The 9,413-nt window shown below is 38.9% G+C and overlaps 1 protein-coding gene across 4 annotated transcripts in view; it reads right to left on the bottom strand.

Annotated features, from left to right (window-relative positions):
• arhgef10 (Rho guanine nucleotide exchange factor (GEF) 10) overlaps positions 1-8,418 on the bottom strand; it is a 281,643-nt gene extending 273,225 nt beyond the window's left edge. For all 4 annotated transcript variants that reach the window (XM_043679127.1, XM_043679118.1, XM_043679163.1 and 1 more), the window contains exon 1: positions 8,231-8,418. The gene's annotated coding sequence lies outside the window, so the exon portion shown is untranslated. The remainder of the gene's footprint in view (positions 1-8,230) is intronic.
• Between the last annotated feature and the right edge of the window lie 995 nt (positions 8,419-9,413).

Below are 9,413 nucleotides of genomic sequence, written 5' to 3'. Positions count from 1 at the left end.
CACCTGATGAAGGAGCGTCGCTCCAAAAGCTAGTGTGCTTCCAATTAAACCTGTTGGACTATAACCTGGTGTTGTGTGATTTTTAACTTTGTACACCCCAGTCCAACACCGGCATCTCCAAATCATGAGTTCAGAAGAAGGATCACTGGACCCGAAAAGTTAACTCTGATTTCTCTTCACAGATGCTGCCAATCCTGCTGAGCTTTTCTACCAACTTTGTTTTTATTCCAAGATGCTTCTTGTGCTATAAATTACTTCAAAAATGTAATGAATATGACAAAGAGCATTTGAAGCTTTTAAACAAAGAACTGACACAGAACTACAGCACAGTCTTTTCACTGCCATGAATCAAATTCAATGCAAAGGAGGCAAATTCATAGTGTTCAATGATTAGGTCTGAAAAGGAAGAATTTCCATTGTCATAGGCAGACGATGAGGTGCATTGCACTGTGAGTCAGTGCAGATGCAAGAGGCCAAGTGAGCTCTTCTGTGTGAAACAATTCTGTGATCCTGTGTAAACGATAAAGGTTCCTATATGAAACTAGTTTAAGCAGTCTTGATGAGCTCCCGAATTAAGTAATTCCTCAGCAAAACAGGGATTTATAATTTAGTAAGAACTTGCAGCTTTATTTCACTCACATGCTGAGATTAACTTGTAATGTTGTCACCTTAGCATCAAAGTTATACTCTGTTCCACAGTTTTCTCCAAGCTTATGGCATGTGAGAAGTAAATTAACTGATCCCTTATATATTTGAATCTGCCGACATCAGATCTCCTCTTATAACTAACTCGGCTATGAAGGTAGCTTGGTCAATGTCCCTTTCTTTGAAAGGTGGACTTGAGAGCTTTGCAAATACTCTGCATCCACTGCCATGAGACACTTGCACCAATTTATAAAGTTTAACACTATTAATGCTGAAAAATGACCTATCACTGCATCACCCCTATGTGGCTAACAGGAATTAGCTGATTAAAAGAAGTCCCCAAACTTTGGGGACAGAACTGAAGGGAAGTGAATGCAAATTAGACTATGTGCGCAAACTGTGAGCTCGGTTCTGCTAAACTGATGTTAACCTGTTGACAATAAAACAATAATTTCTGCAACACAATTGCCCTGGAAATAATTATAGGGGAAATAATTGCCCTATAATTATTTCCATTTCTAATTATATGCGGTCAATGGATATTTCTCCTGGTGGTTAAGTACTGATTTTTTTTTCCTTTTGCCACCACAGGGGAAAAGCATAGTTAACACAAAAATTAGGTTGCGACTCCTAGGACTTGTATCATGGCAATTGCACTGAAGAATTCTTCTGAAATTTAACAGGCTTAGCCTCAAGTCTTGAATTATAATGAGAGGATATTGCAGCATTATGATACAGTTATTACTCCCCAGATTGGGACAATTAACAACAGAAACTCTTTGAGTTGGAGCAGAAAGTAGTTTTCCCCTATCATACTGGAGCAAGCAGGTCCTGTAGCTTTCTATGCTTAAGGAAGAGATGGCAATAGCTTATACAGAGTTGTAAGTGGTATATCCATACAATATTCTAGGAGAAAGTGAGGACTGGAGATGCTGGAGATCAGAGCTGAAAATGTGTTGCTGGAAAAGTGCAGCAAGTCAGGCAGCATCCAAGGAGCAGGAGAATCGACGTTTCGGGCATGAGCCCTCAGATTCCTGAAGAAGGGCTCATGCCCAAAACATCGATTCTCCTGCTCCTTGGATGCTGCCTGACCTGCTGCGCTTTTCCAGCAACACATTTTCAGTATCCATACAATATGGTCAGCAGCTGTGGAGATTTGATTCAACTGCTTATACTGGAACAATGACCAGATATTGGTTTTGATGTTGATTGAAGGCTAGGACACCAGGAATTCAAAGATAACATTTACATTCCTGCACCACAACAGTAAATTATAAAATGTAAAGTACTTCAAGGACTGTAAAATGTTTTGAGAGCATCCGAGAGTTGTGAAAGCTGCTATATGAATGCAAGCTTTTCCTTCCTTCAATCACCCTCTAGAATTGTAATGTCTTGGCAAATGCTGAAAGACTTCAACTTAAGATATTATCTAATCAACCTAATTATATGTTATACATCTCTGGACCAGGTGGGTCGTAAACCTGGGCCTCCTAGTTCAGAAGTAGGGACAATACCACTGCACCACAATAGCCCTAGCCTTCAGCTTTGTGTTTTTTAATATTCAGAAATACTGTTTACACACAACAAAATTTTTCACCCCCCCCCACCATCACCAAGTCATCTGTGTTTTTTCCATCTATTAACCTCAGCTTTATGTCAAATTGCATTAGAGAACAGATGTGCAATTTATTTAATTGTGACATTTATCAATTCACCAAAAATATGATTACAGGGTCTATGTCTTAATTTTAGACCAAGGTCTAGCTCAACCCATTAATTTGTGAAACTACAACAACCATAGGAGAAGTTTCAAATTACTACAAATTTAAATTAGCCCATTGTCTGCATCTATTTTATTCCACAGAGAGTCATTGTGGTCTCCAGTGTATAAAGAGATTGCACAATACCATATTTTATTGTTTGAAAAGTTAAATTTATGCATTTTCTCAGAAAGCAGAATGTGCTTTGAAAAGCCCAACTTCCAAATTAAACAATTGGATGTTGCTCTGAGACAAATTAGAATCTGTCACATTTCAGAAAAGTTGAAGGAAACTAGGCTGACAAAAAAAAACTTTTGACAGTCAGTACCTGGCATTTAACTCAAAGTCCAATTGCACACAACAGATTGGATTTTATGCTTCTCCATAAGTGGGTCTGAAAGTTGAGGGAGATGCAAGCAATACACAGCCAACAGCTGGCTCACTGTCGACATTCCCATCTCTATCCCCAACCTAATCCTATCAGTGACAGGATGGCAGGTATCGGGCAGCTCGCCTGTCAGTGGGCCAATTGAGGACCTTAAGCAGGCATTCATCTTGTCAGTATCAGTCAGAAATACGACTCCCATTCTTCATATTCAACCCTAAAGGTTAACTCTGTTCCTGTCTCCACAAATGTTGTCTAATCTGCTGAGATTCTCCTGCAAATTCCTGCTTTTAATGCAAACATCTGTTGCACATTCTGTATTTCTGTTAACATTGGCCAAACTCCTGGCCATCAGACATGCAATTGCACATCAAATTTTGTACAACAAAGCCAAAAAGAAAAACACTCACATCAAATGATGATAGCCACATCAGCAAATTTGGAATGGACAAAAAAAAAAACTCCTTCTTATTTGAAGAATGACCTAAATCAGTGAAACAAACAGTATAAAACCCAAATGTTTTCTCAGTATGTGACATCTTTCATGCAATCCTACTTCCTTCATTATGCTAGAAGCACGATTCCCCTTTACTAACAATGTTATAGATTCAAACCCTATAGAAACAAAGCAATTGATTGAAGTGTTGCCTATTAAACATTTCCTTTCTTCAGTCCCTTCCATTAAAGCTGAGTGGCATTATGCTGCTAAGAATAATTAGAAATAATTAAATCCAATTTTAAAAGCATTCAAAACTGGCTGTTGTCTTTAAATTCACTGATCTGAGCAACATATATGATAAAACCATCGCAAATCTTCAAAATATTTTGAATTTTCAATATAATTGGCAATTTACATATAGAATACTAATACTTGCTAGAAGGTAGAAATCATTCAAGTTGAACATACTATCAAAACAATATTGAACTTAATTCAAAACTTTTAAAGTATACCTAGATACACTCAGAATATCACCTCATCTACATTTCAGTAACACTTATGCTGCACAGTAAACAGTTTAAGTTCTTTCTGCACCGTAAACAGTTTAATTGCTCAATATCTGGTACAAAATATGATGCAGGCCAAAAAAAATTTTTGCATCATACTGCTGTCAATGGATACTTTTATCATCTTATTAATGTACTGTTCAGGAAGAAATGAACCAGCATTGCCAGCAATGTTCACCTTTAGTAATGGATTTAAAAAAAACTACAAAAGATTGATATTTTTCAAACTGTACCATTCTAGTTTCACAGCAGTGGCCACAAGTCATTATCCTCATCACAAGAACATTTCAGTAAACAGATCAGCCTTGCTCATAGAAAGGGACCAAAGAAATTTTCAGGTAACTGAAGCAATTCTGCTTATTAAAGCCACGTTATTACATTGCTTGGTTTTCCATGTTTAGTGTCAAAAATTTGCTTGTGTATTTAAATAGTGCCTTCAACTTAATAAAAAATTCCAAAGCACTTCACAGGAACATGATCAAGCAAACAAAAATAAACACCAAGGCAAAGAAAGAGACATTAGGGTAAATGACCAATGCTATGATTGGGGAAAAAAAGCTGCTTTTAAGGACACAAATGACAGAGGGAAAGCAGTCTCATAAGTTGTCTGCAATTGTCATGATCTAAGTTATTCTGTTGTGCACTAATACTTGCGCACATGAGACACATGCAAACAGGGATCACAATGCAGAATCCCTACTCTGTACACAATTTACAGGAATAAATCACACCCATCCATATTAATTCGCAAAGTAGATCAGATACACACACACCAAGTTGAGATAAAAAGGCTTTCCACTATTTAGCTGTTTTATTTATACTGGTATAAAATTATGAATACGTAATAGATATTCCTCAATTCCAAGCTCAATCTTGCCATTTTTGTAGCATATTGATACGAGCTCTTAAAGTAAATGTCTTCGTTAATCAGTGTCATAGATAATAGACAGTCCTTCATCCCATTACATCCACATCAATCTAAAGCCACCTAACTACTCTAATCCCATTTTCTAGTACTTGGCCCATTGCCTTGAATGCCTTGGCATCGCAAATGCCTATCCAAATACTTACTAAATGTCATGAGGGTTTCTGCCTCTCCCATCCTAACAGACATTGAGCTTCAGATTCCCACAGTCCTCCAGGTGAAAAGGTTTGTCCTCACATCCCCTCTAAACCTTCTTCCCCTTGCCCTAAATCTCTGCCCCTGGTCATTGATCCCTCCATCAAGGTGAAAACTTCCTTCCTGTCTACCCTATCTATACTGCTTAGAATTTTTATACATTTCAATCATGTCCTCCTTTAGTCTCCTCTGCTTCAAAGATAAACAACCCCAATCTGCTCAATCTCTTGCCATAACTGAAACTCTCCAGCCCAGGCACATCCTGGTGAACCTCCTTTGTACCCTCTCCAATGCAATCACATTCCTCCTATGACATGGATTCCAGACTGTCATATCTCCACAGTTAGTTGCTTACCTGAAGAAAGTACGGATCACAGTAATACAACTAGTTTAGTCTCGGACTGTTGCCAAGGAAAGGTTTGGAGTTGAGTCTTAAGTAACAGAATTTGGAGCACAGAACAAAGGCAATTACTTCAGATTTCATAATATTTAACTGGAAGATGTGTTGATACTTCTATGCATTTTGATGCCAGAAAGAAAGTCAGATAATTTATCAAGAGTGGATCAGTAGAGTGCAGTGGTTGACAGATATAACTTTGTGCTATTAGTGTACAAATGGAAACTAACATGATGTTGCTGATGAGCAATACCTAGATCAGAAAGTGGAGGAACCTATGGATCAATCCGAGGGGCAAATCAGAGGTAATATTGCAGAGGAGGAGAAGAAACCTTTGTAAGTGAAACACAGGCTGTAATTAGATGGTCAAGAATGGAATCAGATAAGTGTGCTTTCAGCAAGCCTGACATCAGTGGAGTGGTAGGCAAAAGTGAGGACTGCAGATGCTGGAAACCAGAGTTTAGATTAGAGTGGTGCTGGAAAAACACAGCAGGTCAGGCAACATCCGAGGAGCAGGAAAATCGACGCTTCGGACAAAAGCTCTATTCCTAATGAAGGGCTTTTTGCCAGAAACTTCAATTTTCCTGCTCCTCGGATGCTGCCTGACCTGCTGTGCTTTTCCAGCACCACTCTAAACCAAACATCAGTGGAGTAGTGTTTGAGAAGGGTGATGTGGTCAACCATTTCAAAGGCTGCAGATAAGATGACAATTTAATATCAGAGCATAGCTAAATCAGCAGTCAAAGTAGGTCAGATGAGCCTGGGGTCTCAGGGTGAATTCGGAATAGTACAAATTAGGACTTTTGTGACAGAGTTTTGAATGACGTCAAATTTATACTGGGGAGTAAAACGGAACACTAATCACAGGGTGGTTATTTTAAGGAATAACTGACAACACATTACTACATCATAAACCTTCTCAGAGTTAAAAATCACCACATTACTACATCATAAACCTTCTCAGAGTTAAAAATCACACAACACCAGGTTATAGTCCAACACGTTTAATTGGAAGCATACTAGCTTTCGGAGCGACGCTCCTTCATCAGGTGATTGTGGAGGGCTCGATCGTAACACAGAATTTATAGCAAAAATTTGCAGTGTGATGTAACCTGGTGTTGTGTGATTTTTAACTTTGTACACCCCAGTCCAACACCGGCATCTCCGAATCACTTCTCAGAGTTGTTATTGAAGATCAGCAGCTTGGGAGTAGACTGACTGGTCACATTAGAGAGAAAATAGAAAATAGTGCAGAAAAATAATTTAAACAAGTAATTCAAAACATATTAGGAAATTAACGCATAGAAGCCGCACTTGAAACTTACATTTTCATTTTTGGCTTTACATATTTCATCAATCATTCAACTGAGAGGGCAAATATAGAACTTTCCTGAAGACATTATCACTCCATAGCTTGCTTTTAGGCAATGTGCCAATGTGACACAGAATATTGAAGTATTCAGGTTTCTCTTTCCTACTATGGAATTGCTTGACTTAAGCTTGGCAGCTCACCAGCAGCATGGCATGGTGCCATACAGAGCAAAAACCATTTTCTAGAATACACAAAAATAAATTTGAACTCCTAATTACTGTGACAGAGTTTTTAAATGACCTCAAGTATATGTAGCCCAAGCTGAAGAGCTTTAAGAAATATTGACAATATGACAGAATGTATAATGAAAAGCACTGCTTTAGGTAATTTATATCTTTGTGGTAACTATATCATTTACACCCATTGAAATGCAATCATACAAATCAAATTGCATCTATTTTAATATTGAGGAATTGTAATAGTTGCCAACAGAACAAGGTTACTGGTGTAATGTACCTTCTTGGTTGCTGAATACATTGTTCCAACTTGCTAATAAATTGAACAGCCTAAAGAAATCTGATCTTCAGAGTTTAGCCTAATTTTTCACCCAAATACACTAGCACCTCAAATTCTTACAAAATTCTTTGCAAAACACTCAGCAAACTATTAGTGATGACAGACACTGTCACGGTGCCAGTTGAAATTGTATCGGAATTGTTATTGTACTGATTTTATGCCTCCAAATTTAAATTCACCATCTTATCTGAGCTGACCTTGAGAGTTATCAGCACCGTTTATTTGCCAAGAGGCTTGCATATAATATGCAGTACATAGGAAGAAAATTGTTTTCACAATGTTGACTACCTATGAAAGAATTATTTGAATATCAAGAACCGGAGAGCTCTGGGTTGTACCTTTTATAAAAAGGTCAAAAAGAAGCAATAAATCTTGAATTGAAAAGGGATATTTTAGCTACATGCTGAAAATATGTGCGCACAGTTGTGGTCTTAGAGTGAGAAATACCAAGAAATTCACGCAGTAGAAAGGGGTTAAGTCAAGAACTAAGAGAAAGCAAGGAAAGTTTCAAAGAAAAAAAACCGTTGCGTTTTGTTAGCTCTTTTGCAGGCTGACTTTAGACAAAATTGATTTTTGAAAGTTATATACCGGTAAATTTGCAGTCCTGATTTTCACTTACACGGAAAGGGGGGGGGGAATGCATAATAATACAAAAGCCAGCGCCGTATTTCGCCAGAACTCCTCCCTCCTGCACTGACAAGCCGCTTCCTCTGGGTAAATGCCAATTTCTCATGTACCCGAACCATAGCAACGCTTTGACTTTCCAAGCCGAACAATAGAGACAGTTTGAGCACTATCGTGATCTGTGCCTGCTCAATCCTAGCCCAGCAAACGCTGCATGAGGACTGTATGCCGAATACAGGGGACTCGCATCTGAAGAAAACTCCACTCAGTGACGACAAAAAAAATAACCTCAGCCCATTTTTTTTAGTTAATTTTCCGGAAAGCCTGAATAGTACGGGCAAACACCAATAAAATGCAATTGGTTGCAGTTGCCACTTGCTCTCCTTCCATTTTTGGACGGACTTACCATCGCTGTCTCAAGTCCAAGTTTGCCACGATTTCAGGCAGGCAGTCAGTGATAAATGCAGACACAGCTCCTTCCACTGTCAGTCAGTCCCACCGCCCTCACTGCTGCTCCTCGGCTCAGCGCTGATTCCACCTCCTGGCCGGGGCTCTCAGCTTCCCCAGCCTCGCATTGGCTCAACACCCCGTCAATCATTCCCACCAGCAAACAGGCTGAGGCAGAGGCCAGTTGTTGATTTTGACAACATGTTGAGTTTATGATTTTATTTGGATGCATCTGTACACACATTGAGACCAGGGCGAGAAAGAGGGGTTCGACTTGGTGGCCGCAGTTTTGTAGGTGAACGCTGGCCAGATGTTAGCCCCTTTGCTGCTCATGGCACTGCACAGCACTGTAACTGGGCCAACGCCTTTTGTTACATTCTTCAGCTACTGGGTCATTCCCAGGGGTGACTGAGACAGTGAGTAGATAGAGCTGAGCTTGGGATGTTTGCATTGAGCAAACATTGTTACATCTTTACACGTTTAAACATTATTTCGCAATTCTATTAATTACCATGATTCTATAAATTATTTAAAATCGTTTTATTGTTGAAGACTTCAAAACTTACACTTTGCCTTACAGAAAATGGATTTGGGACCCCTTGTGCATGAATCTCAAAAAGTTAGCATCCAAGTTTAACAGGTAATAGGGAAGGTAAATGGAATCTTGGTCTTTATTTCAAAGGGAATGAAATGTAAAAGTAGGGAGAGTTTGCTAAAATTATACAAGGCATTAGTCAGACCACAGCTGGAATACTTAGAACTGTTTTGGACCTGTTATCTATAAAATCTATACCTGAATTTAATCCAGTTCATACTAGCCAAATGTTCACTAGCCTAGAACCACATATGGACAAACAGTCTTATCATGAGAGGTTAAGTGGAGGTCTGATGAAGAGTTGTCTGGACTGGAAACGTTAGCTTACACTCCCTCCATGGATGCTGCCTGACCTGCTGTGATCTGCAGCAATTTTCGTTTTCAGTACAGATTCCAACATCTGCAATAATTTGCTACTATGAGGTTAAGTGGAGGTTCTGACTGACCAACTCGCTTGAATTTTTCAAAGAGGTGACCAGACGTGTAGATGAGGGCAACAGTTTTGATGTAATTCAATTGGACTTCATGAAGCCTATTGATAAGGCCA

This window comes from Chiloscyllium plagiosum, chromosome 3 (assembly GCF_004010195.1).
Source record: "Chiloscyllium plagiosum isolate BGI_BamShark_2017 chromosome 3, ASM401019v2, whole genome shotgun sequence".
NCBI lineage: Eukaryota > Metazoa > Chordata > Chondrichthyes > Orectolobiformes > Hemiscylliidae > Chiloscyllium > Chiloscyllium plagiosum.
This window is presented reverse-complemented; position numbering and strand designations above follow the sequence as displayed.